General features: G+C 38.6%; 1 protein-coding gene across 1 annotated transcript in view; it reads left to right on the plus strand.

Annotated features, from left to right (window-relative positions):
• Positions 1-18,801: 18,801 nt before the first annotated feature.
• Positions 18,802-19,683, plus strand: part of dnmt3ab (DNA (cytosine-5-)-methyltransferase 3 alpha b) — a 601,530-nt gene continuing 600,648 nt past the window's right edge. The window contains exon 1 of the mRNA XM_028796948.2: positions 18,802-18,924. The gene's annotated coding sequence lies outside the window, so the exon portion shown is untranslated. The remainder of the gene's footprint in view (positions 18,925-19,683) is intronic.

Genomic DNA, 19,683 nt, shown 5'->3' on the forward strand with positions numbered 1-19,683 from the left:
TGCTCACACAGTATTTTCTGTGTGTCTCCCAGGGAAGGTGTTTGTGTGTTTGTATTTGCTCTGCAATGGACTGGCACCCTGACTAGGGTTTGTTCTTACCTTGTGCCCTGTGTTAGCTGGGATTGGCTCCAGCAGACCCCCGTGACCCTGTTCAGGACTTAGCAGGTTAGAAAATGGCAGAACAACAGTTAATTGAAATGAAATCTCCCCATAACTGAATAACTGAAGGTAAGTCTGTTTATAGAATGCTCTTTCCATTGTCAGAGTGCTTTAGAAATGTCCATAGTACAAGTGTTTATGTGTGTGTTTTTATTTTTTTAAGTTAGTACAAACTGCACTCCATTGGTACTGTTTCTCTTCGGAGAATCCTTGGGTACCGCTGGTTTGACTTTGTGTCAAATGAGCGGTTGCATTGTGAGGGAGCATCAGTTATGGCACTATGGCCATGTGGAGCAAGAAGGTTATCCAGCTCGCAGGATCCTCATTGCTGATGACCTGAGTGGCTGGACCAGGCCAAGGGGATGCCCATGTAACACCTGGATGTGGCAGATAGATGGTCATTTCGGGAGGATGGGACTGGGGGGTTGCTAGAAGGATCCTGAGCTATTTTGTTATGTGGTAGGTGCAGCAACGCACTGTACCAGTGCATGCTCCCCAACCTGACCTAACCTGACCTGTACAGTTGAATCAAAGGCAGCTTAAGTGAGTTCCCCAAATTCACACAATGACTAAGAGTTTGGGACAGTACATTATATGTAACATTTGGGATCAAAAATGTATATGGCTAGTAAAGTTTAAAGACAGAAGTAGTGTGCGTGAGGTATAATGGTGGTGGACACTGACATTGGGGACAGGAGTCATCATCTGCAGTAGATCTCTCACTTGGACAGAGGCAGTGGTGCTGTAAGAATTATGTTTCTAGACTTCTCTAGTGCCTTCAACACAATCCAACCTCTGCTCCTTAGGGACAAGCTGACAGAGATGGGATTAGATTCATGCCTAGTGGCATGGATCGTGGACTATCTTAAAGACAGACCTCAGTATGTGCGTCTTGGGAACTGCACGTCTGACATTGTGGTCAGCAACACAGGAGCGCCACAGGGGACTGTACTTTCTCCGGTCCTATTCAGCCTATATACATCGGACTTCCAATACAACTCGGAGTCCTACCATGTGCAAAAGTTCGCTGATGACACTGCTATCGTGGGCTGCATCAGGAATGGGCTGGAGGAGGAGTATAGGGACCTAATCAATGACTTTGTTAAATGGTGCGACTCAAACCACCTACACCTGAACACCAGCAAAACCAAAGAGCTGGTGGTGGATTTTAGGAGGCCCAGACCCCTCATTGACCCAGTGATCATCAAAGGTGACTGTGTGCAGATGGTGCAGACCTATAAATATCTGGGAGTGCAGCTGGATGATAAATTAGACTGGACTGCCAATACTGATGCGCTGTGCAAGAAAGGACAGAGCCGGTTATACTACCTTAGAAGGCTGGCGTCCTTCAACATCTGCAATAAGATGCTGCAGATGTTCTATCAGACAGTTGTGGCGAGCGCCCTCTTCTATGCAGTGGTGTGCTGGGGATGCAGCATTAAGAGGAAAGACGCCTCACGCCTGGACAAACTGGTGAGGAAGGCAAGCTCTATTGTTGGCATGGAGCTGGACAGTTTAACATCTGTGGCAGAGCGAAGGGCGCTCAGTAGGCTCCTATCAATTATGGAGAATCCACTGCATCCACTTAATAGTATCATCTCCAGACAGAAGAGCAGCTTCAGCGACAGACTGCTGTCACTGTCCTGCTCCACTGACAGATTGAGGAGATCGTTCCTCCCCCAAACTATGCGACTCTTCAATTCCACCCGGGGGGGTAAACGTTAACATTTAACATTATACAAAGTTATTGTCTGTTTTTCACCTGCATTATTATCATTCTTTAATTTAATATTATTTATTGTATCAGTATGCTGCTGCTGAAGAATGTGAATTTCCCATTGGGATTAATAAAGTATCTATCTATCTATCTATCTATCTATCTATCTATCTATCTATCTATCTATCTATCTATCTATCTATCTATCTATCTATCTATCTATCTATCTATCTATCTATCTATCTATCTATCTATCTATCTATCTATCTGTCTCTATCTATCTAAATATGGCTGAAAGTATTTAGTATTTATCTCACTTACTTATGTTTAGCTCTGTGTTATGTATCTCATCCTAAACAGTGTGCATAAATGATACAAAATACATAATAAAGAATTACTTACTTTGGCCATTTTCATCCATCCATTTTCTGATCCATTTTGACCATTACAAGGTCAAAGGCAGGAGCTGGAACCACAACTGGATGGGACACTAGTCTATTACACTTAACCAGCATTATAACCTTGAAATTTAGAGTTAATTATTAACCTAACTTGCTTGTCTTTGAGAGAACACCATAAGGACCTGAAAACGTTCTACATGGATAGGACGAACTCCAAAAACATTAAATCTTCAGAGAACTGAACCCTGATCACTTATACTGTGAGTAAGCAACACCTAAACCTTCAACACAGTGCGCCCATTATCAAAAAATACAAGCATATTAAGGTTAAAACATTGATATTTATTTCATAGAGTGCCTTGCACTATTATATTTCTCATGAGTCTTTTTGACAAGACAAATTGTAAAACCATACAAAGCAGCAAAACACATAAGCAGGTAGATAATAAAATAATCCAAGTCCATGATAATGAAAATGAGTGTAAATGAGAACATCTGAACAATGTTCACTTGAAAAATGTTTTCCTTTTTAAAATACACATACACTGAGAATTAAATTAAATCCTGTTTACGTGATATCCTGAAATTACCGGACTTCATATTTTCTGTAAAATACATACTTTGTTTTTTTTTTTATTATTTATTGATATATCATAGAGCGGCACGGTGGCGCAGTGGGTAGCGCTGCTGCCTCGTAGTTGGGAGACCTGGGGACCTGGGTTTGCTTCCCGGGTCCTCCCTGCGTGGAGTTTGAATGTTTTCCCCGTGTCTGCGTGAGTTTCCTCCGGGCGCTCCGGTTTCCTCCCACAGTCCAAAGACATGCAGGTTAGGTGGATTGACCTAGTGTATGCTTGGTGTGGGTGTGTTCGTGTGTGTGTCCTGTGGTGGGTTGGCACCCTGCCCGGGATTGATTCCTGCCTTGTGCCCTGTGTTGGCTGGGATTGGCTCCAGCAGACCCCCAGAATTTCCAGTCCATGTTGCTTACCCAATTCATGCTGGACAGTTCAGGGGGCAGCTGGTTTCATAGCCATTTGGAAAAAACAGTAAGTAATCATTAGGCTATAAAGCTCATCTTCTTTGAGCTCCACTCTCTATTTGGTTTATAAACAAACTCATACTTTTCTGTTTTTTAATGTTGCCCAAATCCCCCCACACTTTGATGGCACTTTACAGTTCTTTTCTGTGTTGTGTAGTTCCTCGTAGAACTATTGCTTGACAAAGCACCATTTCATTCTTGGATGGGTTCTTTACATATGAAGTTGGTTCTTTATGCTTTGAAAAACTTCCTTATATGTAGAAAGAAATTTCTTTAACGTATAGTAGGCTACCTAGCAGGACACTAACAGATTAAGAAAACCTGGACTTGGCGTGTGTTATTGTATGCAGCAAGAGTCCTTTTAAAATCATGACCCATTGGTATTTCACAAATCTTTTACCATCTACTGTATGCCTGGGTATTTACTGTATGGACACTATTGCAGATCTAAATAAATAAATGGTTCTTTCTGGAACCTTCATGTGGATGGGTCTTTTGGGCTATAGCACTGCTCTAAAGAACTGCTTTGGCACCTTTACTTTAAGGAGTGAATGTTCTTATTTGGCATTTCCCCCTGTGACCAGGAGTTAGAATAAGGTCAACAACCCACTTCCTTGTAGTAAATTGTGACAAAAGGAGTGTGCCATCAGGAAGGGCATTTTGGCCATAAAAACATTTGCTCTAATACCCCCAAATTTGGGGGTCAACCTCTTTGAACCTAGAAAACAGCCATCAAACCAGCAGAGAGACTTCTTGTTTGGTATCCCTTAGGCTGTGATGAACCAACTGATTACTTGTTACTTCAATGAATGCTGCATGAATTGTTTTGCTTTGCTGTGTCCACATGCCATCATGTTTGCTGGGAAACAGCTTGAAAGTTTCAATGCAGCTGGACATATTGACTACTGGAACTAGACCTCTGATGGCTTTACACAAAGTAGTTCTACAGTCAATGGATAAAATATATGTACCATGAGAAGCACCTAGCAACATGGTGTGTACTCTCTTAAAATTCTGGTTCTTTATTGGCATTTTATGGTTATTTACGGGCGGCACGGTGGCGCAGTGGGTAGCGCTGCTGCCTTGCAGTTGGGAGATCTGGGGACCCGGGTTTGCTTCCCGGGTCCTCCCTGCGTGGAGTTTGCATGTTCTCCCCGTGTCTGCATGGGTTTCCTCCGGGTGCTCCGCCCCGACAGCAGCTGACTCAGGAACAGATCCGGCCACAACATGGCAAAGTCGTATAGCAGTCACATTCTTTTTTTGACTCCGTAACAGATCCGTCTGTATTCCGGCAAGCTCAGTTCGTGCTTCTGTGGGAGGGACAAATGGATCCGCCCACATTTCGTCATGTATAGTAATTGACAGTTCAATCTCTTAACACGCTTATGTTTTGAGTTCGCGCTCAAATTTGCGCGCCACAACGAGCAGTCTGAAAACATTTACAAAGAGAACGGAATTGTTCTGGGAGGAAGTGAGTCACAAATTCATTTTTAAAAGTTATGAGAAGTTCAGCAGCTTTTTATATATGTGCCGCCATCATAGCAGGTTAAAGTGAAATGTAATAAATTATATTAGCATCTCACTGTAATAATTTTTAGCATTTGTACATATTAGGCCACGATGTTAAATTCCTGTGCAGTTTATTTTAGCCTCCACCAAATAAGGGTTAGTTGGCGCTGTGTTCAAAATTATTTTCTTAAACGTTTTGTGTTGAACGTGGGCTTATTTCAGATACGCTAAAAAAAAGTGGTCTAACCTTTTTGTGTTTCATTGTAAGTGGCTTCGCGACCGCTGGAGAGGGTTGCGTTGGTGAATCGTGAAAGCAGGGGCAATGTCAGAGGACCGCCAAATCGAGCGCGATCTGCCGTCAGAGCGGAGAAAAGGGAGTTGGGTGCATGTTCGCCCAGCGAATACGGGGAAATGTGGTTTAGGCGACCCGCCGGTCACGCAACACTTTTAATTGAACGGACTTACGCCTGTGGTAGTTTGTTTTGCTTTAGAAACTTTTTCAGTGTCGGTTTATTTTATGGAAGCTTATACAATTTAGTCTTTTCTTAGTTCTTCGCTTTAATAAAGTGCCAATAGGATTCAGGTTGCACTCCTAATTTGTACAAAAATTACATGATAAACATATATAAAGGATTTGTTAAATGTAGATACAAAAAGTGCTAACATTAATGTGTTGTTATTTTAAATATTTTAGTAGAATCCTGATGGGGATATATACTTTAGCAACATTTCACAAGCATAATCTGTACATTACATGTATTTTCTCTGTCCTTTAAAAGTGAATGGTTGTGAATATTCAAATTAGAATGGTAAATATATATTCACGTATATGGTAGCTTGGCTTCTGCTAAATAATAAAAAAAATCTTTGTAAATTAATTAGTGTCTTTTTTGTCATATTACAATTTAAGCAATATAGGTTACAATTTAAGTGAGGGTGGCATGGCAGCAGTGCTGCCTCGCAGTAAGGAGACCGCAGGGTTCACATCCCAGGTCTTCCTGGCGTGGAGTTTGCATGTTCTCCCCATGTCTACGTGGGTTTCCACTGGGTGCTCCGGTTTCTTCCCACGGTCCAAAGACATGCAGATTAGGTGGATAAAATAAATTGACCCAAGTGTGTGCTTTGTATGTTTGTTCACCCTGTGATGCACTGGCACCCTATCCAGGGTTTCTTCCTGCCTTGCACCCTATACTAGCTGGGATAGGCTCCAGCAACCCCTACAACACTACTCAGGTTGTTAGAAAATGACTGACTGACAATTTAAGTGATATGGAGGCATTTACCTGTCAGTGATGATTTCATTTATTATTTTTCTTTTGGTGACTTTTGTCTAATTTTGTGAATTTCCCATTGGGATTAATAAAGTATCTATCTATCTATCTATCTATCTATCTATCTATCTATCTATCTATCTATCTATCTATCTATCTATCTATCTAATCTTGGTACACATTTAAAAAGCTGTTAATTAAATGTGTTTGTAGATGTTTTATTTAAGCAAGGATCATCTGCAGTAGTTCCCTGTTGCATTACTGCTGATAGGTAGTAGCTATTTTTGTCAGTCAGTCATTTTCTAACTCACTTAATGCAAACCAGGGTTGCATGAGCTGCCGGATCCTATTCCAGTTAGCATTGGGCCAAAGGCAGGAACAAATCCAGGACAGGGCACCAGGGCCATTTTTGTTTTAATGTCTACAGTAAAAATAACAGCATTTAATGTTTGTATTTTTTTTTTTTTTTCGTATAAATTAAAATGTGGAATTCCAGTGCAGATCTGGAGACATCACTTGAAAGATTTTTATTTTTTATCAAAATGACAGTAAAAATCATATTTTGTTTTTAAGACATTTATATTTTGTAGCATGCTATTCAGTGGGATTGGTGTGCAGCCCAAGCTTAAATTTAACAAAAAAATACTGTTGCTGGTTTATATTTGAATTAAATACTGTAAGCTTGTTGTTTAGCTAGATCAAACATTATTTACATATTTGCTTACCAGTAGGCAGTGTGTACACAAAGTTACACACACAATATTTTACAGTAACATGTTAAACCATACTTATATTTCTTTCTGTGTATATTTTTGACCTGCAGTTCGTGCATGGTGATAATCAGCAGTGAGAAATGGCTGATTCTGTGGTATCGGGTTCAACCCTCAGACGAAGAGCACGCAGAGATGTTGATAGGAGACTTCAGCAAATGAGGGAGAACTGCAGATTTAACTTTACATTTGGAATTAGGAATGGGGAAAGGATGGAGGAAGGTGATCTTAGAAATGAGGAGAGAGTGGAGCAAAATGACTTTGAAAATGGAAGTGAAGTGGAGAATGAGGATGTTGGTAATGATGGCATTTATATAGACAACACAGCAGACATTTTTGTGTGTCCTCAGTCAGCAGACTTTTCTGAGGATGAGTCTGATTTGGATCTGCATTCTAATGAGAATTTAGAAGAGCCATGTAGCCTCAGTGACAGTATTTGTAACTGGGCTTTAACCTTTGGAATATCTCTTGTTGCTCTAACAGCACTTTTAGGGTTGTTGAGACTTTATCATCCTGAACTCCCAAAAGATGCAAGAACTCTCCTCAATACTAAGAGTGGGTATTCTATTCAGAATAAGGTTGGTGGCCATTATTACTATTTTGGTATCCTTGCTTCAATCAGTAAAATTCTTTTAGATACCATAAGCTCAGTCACAGAAGGCTTTACCTTGAAGTTGCAGATCAATGTGGATGGGTTGCCCTTATTTAAAAGCACTAGCATTCAGCTTTGGCCTATTTTGGGACTTCTCCTCAACCTTCCTATGAAAATGCCTGTTGTTATTGGACTATTTTGTGGACCAAACAAACCAAAGTCATCTGAGGAGTTTATGAAAGATTTTGTTACAGAGTTAAGGGAATTAGAAAATGGTTTTTCTTTTAATGGCAAACTGCTCTTTCTGAAGGTAGATTCTGTTGTGTGTGACACACATGCCAGGGCTTTTTTAAAGAACACAAAAGCACATAATGGATATCATGGATGCGACAAATGTGCACAGCGAGGGCAGTATGTCAACAACAGGATGACTTTTCCTTTAACTGAATACACACTCCGAACAGATGAATCTTTTTCACAAAAACTTGATGAAGAACATCATCTATTTGGCTTGCATGCTTTTCAAGGAACAAGCATTGGCATGGTATAACAGTTTCCAGTTGATTACATGCATTTGGTTTGTTTGGGGGTTGTCAGGAAATTGTTAAATATTTGGCTCAGAGGTCCTCTAAATTTTCGATTACCTGCAAACATTATTACTAGATTATCTGACCGTTTAAATGACTTGCGACCTTGTATACCAGTGGAATTTGCCCGGAAACCCCGGACACTGAGAGAAATTGACCACTGGAAAGCAACAGAATTTAGACTGCTTCTACTTTACACGGGCCCTGTTGTTCTGTGTTCATTCCTGGATAACAGGATGTATAACAACTTCATGCTGTTGTTCTCTGCCATCTCAATTTTAGTCAGTCCAGTGCTTTCTTCATTCTACTGTCAGTATGCTCAAACATTGCTTCAAATGTTTGTGAACCATTTTGGTGAGATTTATGGCAAAGATCAGCTTGTATACAATGTACATTGTTTAGTCCATCTTCCTCTGGATGTACAGCGGCATGGTTCTTTAGACTGCTTTTCATCTTTCCCTTATGAAAACCACCTTCAAAGACTTAAGAAACTTGTGAGAAAGCCTGAACGTCCACTTGCTCAGATTGTCCGAAGACTGTCTGAGCAAACTGCTTGCACACCCACTGGTCTGGTGTCAAAGTCTTTGGAAAAACCCCATTATGTTGGACCAGTTCCAGATGGACTTTTTGTACTTGGACAGTACCGTCAAATGCGTTGTGAACAATGGGTTATTAAAGTTTCAACAGCAGATAATGTCTTCATGATAGGCGATGATGTGTGCATGATATACAATATTGTTGAATCCAGTGAAGATGTCTATGTTGTGTACAAGGTTTTCTTAAAGAAGTCTGTCTTTTTTACCTACCCATTTAAGTCAGATTTCCTAAATATATATTGCATTTCTCAGATATCTGAAACAATCAAGTATGCAAATGTGTCAGCCATCAGTCAAAAGTGCATAGTTCTGCCCCACAGAGGAGGTTCTGTGGCGATACCTTTACTTCATTCTCAAAAATATTAAATCAGAGTTATTTTATGTAAATAGCATTTTTGATTGTTCTACTTGTTCATTAGTCAGCACAGATGGAGTCACGATTACATTTTGTAAGTACGTTGAGCCCTTTTTCACTCTACTGTTGATGCATTTATACGCTTCACTTTGTACTTTGTTATATATCATTTTCATTTGTGTATAAACAATTTTTTTCAGTGGCTAATGGATAAACTTTCTGCACATTGCAAACTACCAAACAAAGCTTACCTTTCATCAATAGTCAAAAAAGCATTCTTGTTTTTATTAAAATCAGGGGTGAGGATGTGCTAGGTGGTATCACCTGCTGTTTGGGTAATGCATTTTGTGTGCAACATGTAAATATTATGTTTATTTTGAACACTGTCTTTTTTTTCTTCTGCAGGATGTTTCTGGTAGTTCAGTTTATAGATGAACAAAAATCTGTGTCTGTTATACCACAGAATTGGTACAGTGATGGCACAACCTTTTGGCCAAATTATAAGAGCGATCAAAGACTCAACAAAGCAGCAAGATATGCTGAGGAACCAGGCCCAGACTGGACCAAGCACGATGTTAGAGTACTAAAGTCCTACGGTAATTGAAATGTTCAAGATATGTCCCCAACTTAATCCCTTTCACCAGAGAAATATTGCTGTAAAATATTAGTTTCTTGATGTTCATTTTTTTTATAGAAAAGCAACAAACATTTGTCTAAAGCCTTATTTTCATGTTGTAATCATGTGATTTTTCGCTGTCTCCAGGCCTCTTTTCCAACAACCTTCATACTAGTGTTCATGAGAAATCGGGGCCCAATTCACACCTTTCATTAACATGCATCTCTAGTGATTGCATTTATCCAAATTGAAACCCAATCTTACTTTCTCATGTAGGTCTTTTTACAATTTTTCCTAGTTTCACTTTGGTGGTTAAATGCTATCAAACTGTGATGCAATTACAAAAAAAGAAAATATGTGAATGCTAGGTGTAAATGGGGCCTAGGTAGTAGTGATTTAAAAAAATCACAGAAGTGATAATGTTATATTGCACATTGTTTACATCACCTGACATTAACTTTTTGAAATGCTTTTAGGAAATTACATGTCTGCATGGCAAGGGATGAAGAAGTCTTTGATTTGTCAAACTTCAGAATTGGATACAGATGGTGAGGAGGATATAGGCAGCGTGAAAAGAGCAATTAAACCAATGTAAGTTTGATTCAACTTCACCTGTGTTTTGTTGAATGTATGAAACCTTTGTTTTGAGTAATATATGCACATTCAATCTTCTGTAAAGAGCCACTACTATGGTGACACTGACTATGAAAGTGAACATGAAGACTTAGCTAAGAAAACAAAAGTTCCCTTGACAAGATCTTCAAAACCTCAACAGTCAACTGGACCTCGCCTGTTATCCCCACATTCTGCACCTCAGGTACCATCACCACCTTTACCTTGTCGCTCACCACCACATTCTTCGCTTCAGGTGCCACCTCCTTACCAGTCACTATTGCTCTCTGAAAATACATCTCAACAAATTTCCAGGAACCTTCCAAAAATGCAAAATACTTCTGAACTCTTCAGGCCTACTTACAGAGTGGGTCGATGTGGAACAGAACCAATACCTTGCACTGGTAAGTTATGATCGGACTATTGATTGTACTTGTTTCACATATTCAACAACCTTTTGAACATATCAGAGCATAAGTCAACAAGTTATTAGATATGTTATGGTATTTGTTGTCCATTTTGTGCCAGTATATTCCTTAATTTTTAGTGTTTTGGTTTTTAAAATGTCAAATTTTATATGTTCCAAAGGATGTTCTTTTAACATGTATGAGAGTTGTGTTTGCTCCAAAGTGCAGGAGTAGGATTCATTGCATTTTCCAATAAAGAACAAAGTATTCAAATGAATAGTATCCTTTTTATATTTTGTTGGTATTTATTTTTCAGCTGCAGATCTTCATATCCTCACATTGCTTGAACATGTGAAGCACCAGCTGTCACAATTGGCTGTCATGATCAGTTCACTATCTGGGCGGCTAAACATTGAATGCTCACCTGATATGCCTGAGGAGGTCCAGTTTCCTTTACAATCATTGGAGGAAGTGGATGATTTTGAAGCCTGGTTGAAACAACCAACCAATGCTTTGAAGAAAAAGAACATGGTATGGACGGTAAAGCTAGACTTTTTTCTCTTTCTGATTTTGTTTAATTTAAAATATTCACGTGCATTTTGTGTCATAATTTTAAACAATTGCTAATTTTTTTTGTACATAATAGGATGAGACCAAATCTTCACATTATATGCTAATCATAGGCAACATAATAAACTGTCAAATCAAAGTTACTTCTCAATGGGAAAATATTTTGTTTCTAAATACTGTAAACTAGTTTTAAAGTATGACATGACATGGGTAGAATGTCTGAAATAAGTCTGCATTTTCTTTTTTTTCTTTAGTAATTATTTTTCTCAGGGGAGTACTGTGTATTTTGCACACAATGCCCATGTGACTTCTCAGTTATTTGTGCATGGCTGTTGTGCTGGAAGTGGTATGTACTCTTTAGCTTTGAAGTCTGAAAAAAAAAAAATATATATATATATTTAAAATACAAGAAGAACAGTTTAACCATTGCTTGCATAAAGCTGTAGTATTTATATAAGTGTCATCCCAAATTTGCAGTAATATAGTTGTTTTAGCTGTTAGGTGGGTTATCTGTTACAGGATGTTTATTGTGTAAGGGACTATGTTTAGCAAAATATTTAATAGCTCTACAGTTACAAGAAAACTTCCTTGTACAATAACAAGAGTTGCAAATATAAATTATGTCATTTGAGCTTTCTGAACATTACAATCCATGAATTTTGTGCTTCCTTTGTTATATTCTTATTATTACAAAATTAATGTCTACTGGATTGAATTACAGTTAACATTATGGTTAACATTAACTTTAATTTGGAAAGTGTAACTTTTGAACAATATTTGTCAGAATGCCAATCATCACATCAAAGTCAAAAGACATGTGCTTCAGAGTGACAATTGATGCCGTTTCTGCATATATTTTAGTGTTTAAATTCTAAAGCCACTGCCTGTATATTATCTTTTGTCCTTGTAGATTTCTGTACTGGCATCTATTGGAGGACAAGATACCAAGCGTGTCACTTAGAATATTCTTTCACATATTTTTGGAGATGATGTTGCAAAAAAGATAAACTGGAAGGGAGTGAATGAAAAATGGGCCTTCAGTCAAATGGCAACCAAAACTCTAATTATGCGTAAGTATCAACAAATCCAATTATATGAAATTAGTCTAATTGTATTAAGATATTACATTTTATGCCTTTGTTGGCTCAGTGGTAGTGCTGCTGCCTTGCAGTAAGGAGACCAGGGTTTGCCTCCTGGGTCCTCTCTGTGTAGAGTTTGCATGTTCTTCCTGTGTCTGCTCTGGTTTCCACCCACTGTCCAAAGGCATACAGGTTCAGTATATTGTAAAATGGCCTTTGTGTGTGTTCACCCTGCGATGGACTGGTGTCCTGTCCAGGGTTTGTTCCTGAATGTGCCCCAAAGCTAGCTGGGAAGGCTCCAGCCCTCCCTGACCCTGGTCTGAATTAAGCAGGTTAGAAAATGACATGACATATTATTTTAAGATAGACCCTAAATATTACAGATTTCTGGAAAATAGCAATTATTAAATAAAAGAATTTTCCTGGTCTCTCTCTAACACCTTCTGCTCCTCCTGAAACTCCTGCCACATTCTTAGGAGTACTTGGAGTTTCCTCTATATTAAGAAAGATCACTAGGAGAGGGTTTCTGGTTTTTACGCATTTATTTAAAACAGAGTCATGTATTTAAAATGAGTTAATTGTACTATTTTTATCCACAACCCCAAATAATAATAAGTAAAGAATAAGAGAAAAACTGCAAAATTAATTCAACCTTACAATTGAACTGTTGTGAATTTTTCTATATTAATTATTTTTACACTTGCTCCACAAAAAAAATCTTGAAGGTGTATGTAGGTCAGTCCACAATCTGTACATAGCCTTTATTGATCAGTATTAAAAAAGTTCACTAAAATCAAGCATAAATGATTTCATATCATTAGTAAAACTTTTGCTTCTCCTGTATTCAAAAAGCTTTGCTGTGTGGTCATTATGCAGTAGTGCAAGTTCCAATCCTTATTTCACCATTTCTATTAGTGGGAAATGCCTTAAAGCAACTGTTTGCCATTTAATGTTTCTGATAATTATTTTTCTGTATTTGCCTGTAGGTGCAGTTCGCCAGAGTCATGTGGCAGCCAAAGCTACAGATGTGGACATTAATAAATTTGTCATTAGGTGGTTCAATTTGGCATCTGACCGTGGTGGTGGTCGCAAGGAGCGCTGCAGGAGAGTGCAGGCAGCAGTGCCTTCTGAATCAGGACTGATGTAAACACAATTTAGTAGTAAAGTTTATTGCTGTTTTACTGTTTTGGGTAGATTTCTTCATTTTTGTACTTGCATCCTACACTTATCTGCAAATGTGCTCATTTTATATTTATATTTTAACCATGTTACTGGATATTTGAACTGTTAAAATACTCAATATATTAATATATTATGTTTGTTTGGAATTGTAGTGTATGTTGACATCTTTTGATCCATGCAACGCATTGAGTTTATATAACATGACAATAAATAAACCAGTTATATACTGAAAGTTGTCATTCAGTTATTTTTCTCTTAACTTTTAATACTAGACACTTAAATTCTATGTAGGAAGGAATATGGACAAGAAAATACTATTTAACTCAACAGGGCATGTAGGTGATATTGCTACAAATTAAGGATGTCATGAGTTGCAGTTTTTTTTTTTTTTTCGTTTTTTTTTTCATGCTATGTGTTTGGAAAGTGCCACCAACAAATGTATACTCTCACCAACGCAACTGGAGTTGAAGTAAGCTAGCATCTCTGTAGAACACTTTTGAGACCTTGATTAGCCCATTCCTTGATTTTCTGAGGCTGTTCTTATAGACCATGGCATAATTAGGTATAATTAAATATTAGAAGGATGACCCTGTATTACTCATTCATTAAGACAAGATCATCATTTCATTTCATCTACATTTTTTCAACATTTCAGCAGAGGTTAGCCCTACAGTATTTGCCTTATCCAGATTAGAAGCTCAGGTAATTTTAAGAACTTGGCTCTAAAGGGGCCAGATCTGGCACAGAGTCAGTCTGGGGCTGTAACGGATGTGTGCCAGAAAAGGCCCGGATTTTAACAAAATTATTTGATGCTGGTCCAGCTCTGGCTTAAATCTGGCCCAGGTAAAAAATCCTGATCTGTGCCGGTATTGGGCCATTGTGCAAAAAGACACTGGACCAGGTCTGTATGCCAGATCTGGTCCTGATGTTATAGTATATCCGGGCCATATCTGGAACTGTGTCCATTTGCTGTCTGGGCGGTTTCCTCCCACAGTCCAAAGACATGCAGGTTAGGTGGATTGGCGATTCTAAATTGGCCCTAGTGTGTGCTTGGTGTGTGGGTGTGGTTGTGTGTGTCCTGCGGTGGGTTGGCACCCTGCCCAGGATTGGTTCCTGCCTTGTGCCCTGTGTTGGCTGGGATTGGCTCCAGCAGACCCCCGTGACCCTGTGTTTGGATTCAGCGGGTTGGAAGATGGATGGATGGTTATTTACTGGGTTGTGTGGCTCCTCATAGAACTATTCCTTGACAAGGCACCATTTCATTCTGAGATGGGCTCTTTGTATATGAATTTGGTTCTTTGTTTTTTGAAAAACTTCCTAATATGTAGAAAAAAAATTGAAATCTTTAATGAATGGTAAACTACCTAGCAGGACGCTAACAGATTAAGAAAACCTGGTCTTAGCCTGTGTTACTGTACGGTTGCAGTAAGAGTCCTTTTAAAATCATGACCCATTGGTATTACACAGATCTACTCATGGTTATTTACTGTATGGATCCTGTTGAAAATCAAAATAAATAAAAATTCATTCTGGAACCTTCTTATGGATGGATCTTTTGAGAAACAAAAATGGTTTCCCTATGGCATCATTCTGAAGAACCGCTGTGGCATCTTTATTTTTACGAGTGTACAGACCAGCTGATATGCTATTCTCCGGTAAAATTCTTTACCCATGCTCATAACAGCTTATATTTTTTAATCAATTTTCTGAAATGGTCCATTCCAATTTGGATACCCAGTTACAAAGAGTAAATAAATGCAGTGCTCAGAATATTGAAATTGTTATCTGAAGTATGGCTTTTAAAATGAATGTAAACAATATAGATTATGCCTGTCAGTCTACGAACAACTAAAAAAAAATTTGCGAATATATTAATTGTAAGTCACCCCTGAAGGAGCTTTAAAAACGACCCCTGTGTTCACCTGAAAATTATTTTTTTTCGTAACGAGAAAATAGCCAGTTACCATCAACCTAGAATGAATGTGTGATTAAGTACAGTCCAGGAGTGTTAATATTTCATGTTGTGAAAATTACTAAAATTATTAAGATGTTGTAACAACTGAATACACAATCGTTTGTAAAGTGGCACTGAAACAAGGAATCTCGCAGCGTAGCCGTTTTTTTTTCTCTTAGAATATTAAGTGTAACGATGATAAGCATCATACAAAAATATAAAACTAAGCAAAATGACCAAGTTGTCGAAAATGTTATTCTTACAGGAAACGACTTCAGCAAGAGATACAGACGTAAAATACTGTATTTACAGCAATGTTTCTTTAATACAGACTTTGACGTTTTATTTATTAAACTGTACAATTTAACGCACTGCAGGTTGTGGTAATCATGTGCCCTGCTATTAAAATATTGACGTCTGAGCCGCCTAATTCGGGCTTTCCGAAAAGAGCAAAAACAAATTAAAGTGCGCCATTTTACAGACTATCCTGCCGCAATAGAGACTTTCTGTTAGCAGATCAAATGGCAGGCGAGCAAAAGATAAACCGAGTAATAGCGTGCACGCATACATAGGGGTACAAGATGGCAAGCGTATCCTCTGATGGTTGAGCTAAATAAATGCATGATCAAATTGAAGGGCAAGATGTTTTTTACCTCTTCGTTCATATAATGCTTGATGTGTGAAGTGTACACTTGAGCAAGTTATTGCTGCACAAGGTCATAAATGCCGCGTGCTTTAGGTGTGCACACTCATATGAAACACAGAAAAATTCGGAAAATAAGCCGGAAAAGAAGGAAAACTTCTCAGTGGCACTCACGTCTTAGAAAATGTACTTACACATATTATGTTGAGCTCAAACTATTTGACAAAATACTCACTTGTTCGTTTAGTCAAATCACATCGCCTTTTTACCTGTAATATACGGACAGATTTTGGAAATAATACTGATTTTTACAATTGTACTATTCCTAATGAAAACGCAATATTGGTTAAAAAAAATAAAGTAATATTTGAAATCACAGTTTCTAGAATAAACTTAACACGATTGTGCTGTTGTGTTTTTGTTAGAAAACATAACACTCCTTTAAATCGGCCGTGTCATGAAAGGGTTATATATGCGTGGCCTAAAACACGAGTGGCACTGCTTCCACTGAAAGAGCAGAAATGTGACATGGGGCGTTGTTTTTCAATATGATGCATCCTTTACAGAGATTAACGTATGAAAAACTATTGACAAGTTTACCTTTACGCTGGTGGTGCATCACGTCCATAGGCTATAATGAATGACAAAAAGGGTCTGACGATCACAACTTCCAAATATTTTCTTAAATGTCATACATGCGCATAGTACTTCTTCAGTATATATAAAGTGTAGATGAACAGATAGATGCTGAAAGAATGTGGCACTCTGTATAATTCTTACACCGGACGGCACAGCGGCGCAGTGTTTGGCGCCATTAGCTGACAGCCCCAGAGCCTGCTTGTGTGAAGTTTACATAGTTCTGCTTGTATTCGACCGGGTGGACTTTTCAGGATGTTACAGTTTTGACTACTCCGAATCGGGTGCGGGTGCAAGTGTTAGGTTGTGTACTCATTGAACTGGCGTCCAGTTCAGTGCTGCCCATACTGTTGTTCACAGTATAGCTGAGAAAAGGCGCTGATAGTCATGGGTTAAGAAAATGAATTGAAGGTTACTTACTATGCAAAAATATATAAAAATTTGAAGGGTGGGGGAATTCCTTAGCAACATTATGCTAATAGGAAACTGTACAGTAATACAGCATCACAGAAGTTCAAAATGTATAGTCAGGGTCAGTAAGGACAACACAAGTAACTTAATGAAATACAGGCAGGGTAAATACAGGGTAATTTCTAAGGCGCCATTTGCCATATTGGTGTTCCCTTCCACCCATAAATACAGTAATCTTCTTTATGGACAGAAATGCTGCGCTCCGCTAGTGACAAAAACCCGGATTCCGCGCGGTCCTAAAAGCGTCGATTTTATTTAAGTTCGAGTTTTAAATTTTCTGGACATTTAATTGGTTGGATGTCGTTTACAATAAAAAAAAAACAAAAAAAAAAACGCCGTTTCACATTACCGAGCTGTAAAAGAAAGTGGTTCAATTAAGAACATGTGCGATCTTTCTGGAATTAAAGAGCCACCCATCTCGATTAGGGAACCCTCTGGAATGGTGTATATTGATTAACATATGAAGTATTTAGGAATAAAGTATCAAAAGGCTATGTTACATTTATTGTCGTATCGAAGAGTAAACAAATCAAAGCAGTACGCTAGGGTTGATCTGTTTTACATATTTTTACAATGACCCTTCAATGAACTGGCCTCCCATCCAGGGATTGTTTCAGTCTTGCGATCAGTCCTGTAGCGATAGGCTCTCCACGACAGTGCTCAAATAAACCTGCACAGTACATGGTCTCATCAATATATTACAGAGATTAATTTAAATTAGTGAAATGAAAATGCAGGGTGGGAATGTTGAACATACAGTATATGGTATTGATATGTAAGTGGGTATATACTGTATAACGCATATAAAAGCACATACACCTACTCAAATGAATCTGTAAAGGCTGCAATCGCAAAGAATCATTTCTATAATGCCGCTGGAATACTTAGGCCTACTATTTAACATCATTTTACTGTATATGTTGATTTGGTTTCCTCAGCGTCATTTCCCATTTTATGAATTAAGCACGTTGTGGTGCATGAAGTGAATGTAAACTTTATACAGCCGAAATTAAAAGGAATCGCTTGTCTTTGTCCCTTAGAGATCGCACTGTACTCGTTCCAGTCTGAAGAATGCTTTTTAATGATAAACGTAATGCCTGCAATATAAATCCCATGCGTGTTTAATGGAGAAAAAACGTTGCATGGCTTAATCTGAAGATACTCTTAATTCACGAGTGCACAATTTGAAATTAACCGAATTAGTAATTTTGTTGTAAATGATTTAAAATTTATGTTTGGGTCTGGTATTTTAGAGGTGTCTCAGGCCACCCCGTGCAATGACCTCCATATTCTATGGATTAAGAATATTTTAGACTGTAGATCATCTGATTGTCGATAGGTAATTAACAAATTAATTTACTCTGACCATTTTGTATGCGCACGATTAACAAAGTCACCTTTTTGTTTTAGCAATACAGTATAAACACTACACTAAATTATTTAATATAAATGTATATATATATGTTGACTAATGTTTTTAGTTATTAATGCTTTTGAAAAATGTTTTAATGTAATTTTTTTTTTATTGCATCCTGTTACTGGAATTTTTAAAAACTTTAGAGTGATGTCACTACCCGGAACGCTACATGTCATGCGCTAGGACCCAGCGAACCCGATCGTTTTCAGCGGCCTCTGCAGTCAGAGCCGAGCAGCTGGAGGAGGCCTCGCCGGCTGGGGAGGTGGAGGACAGGGAGAGAAGCAGAAGGAAGATCCGGGAGCTAGCGAAAACGAAAAGGTTCAGGCCTGGGACTGGCAAAAAGGGTAATTAACACTGTGATCCACTAATTAAACACCTCGGCCCGTGCTCAATATGCAGTCAGACGAGGGTAACCCTCTGAGCGGCATTGCTGCAGCCACAAAAAGGGTGCCATTTAGAAATGTGCAGAAAGTGGCATGATTTCTGGTGCTTTTTGCAAATGTGTGGATTTTGGCAGTGCAAGTAGCGGTTAAACCTGGGACAGCTAGGAGGTTAAATGAGCAATGACTAGTCGAATACATGCTGTGATCTCCTTTGTCTAGGTGCTTGAAATACTGTTTTATCTGTGTGCCACACTGAGCCAAAAGGGGTGGTATAATAACATGGAGGAGAGGTGGTAGGCTTGCTTTTTCTTGATTGCAGATGTGTCCTGAAGAGACACGCCGTTGAACTTGACAGTCGCCTAGAAAAAATGCATTAGGTAGTGCCGAGCAGAGTGTACCGTTTTAATTGACACCTTGAACTCGGCAGTCACTAATTCATTGGCCACATATTTGGGCACGAGGGTAGCGGGTGAAGCGAACCCAACTAATGATATTCTGCCCCTTGTGTCCTATAATAAGATTAATATCGACTTGAAAGAAAAAAAACAATATAGTCATCATTTGGGGAACAGTGTGCTTTAACAAATCTACAACTTCTAAAACCCGAGTTCACAAGCCCTCCTAGGTCCCAGTCTATCTCTGTCCTAAGTGTTTATGAGAGCTTTAGGGCTTCTATTTGAAAACTTGGTTCACTTCTGCCGGTGACACCATAAAAGTGCA

Source organism: Erpetoichthys calabaricus, chromosome 3 (genome assembly GCF_900747795.2).
Source record: "Erpetoichthys calabaricus chromosome 3, fErpCal1.3, whole genome shotgun sequence".
Taxonomy (NCBI): domain Eukaryota; kingdom Metazoa; phylum Chordata; class Cladistia; order Polypteriformes; family Polypteridae; genus Erpetoichthys; species Erpetoichthys calabaricus.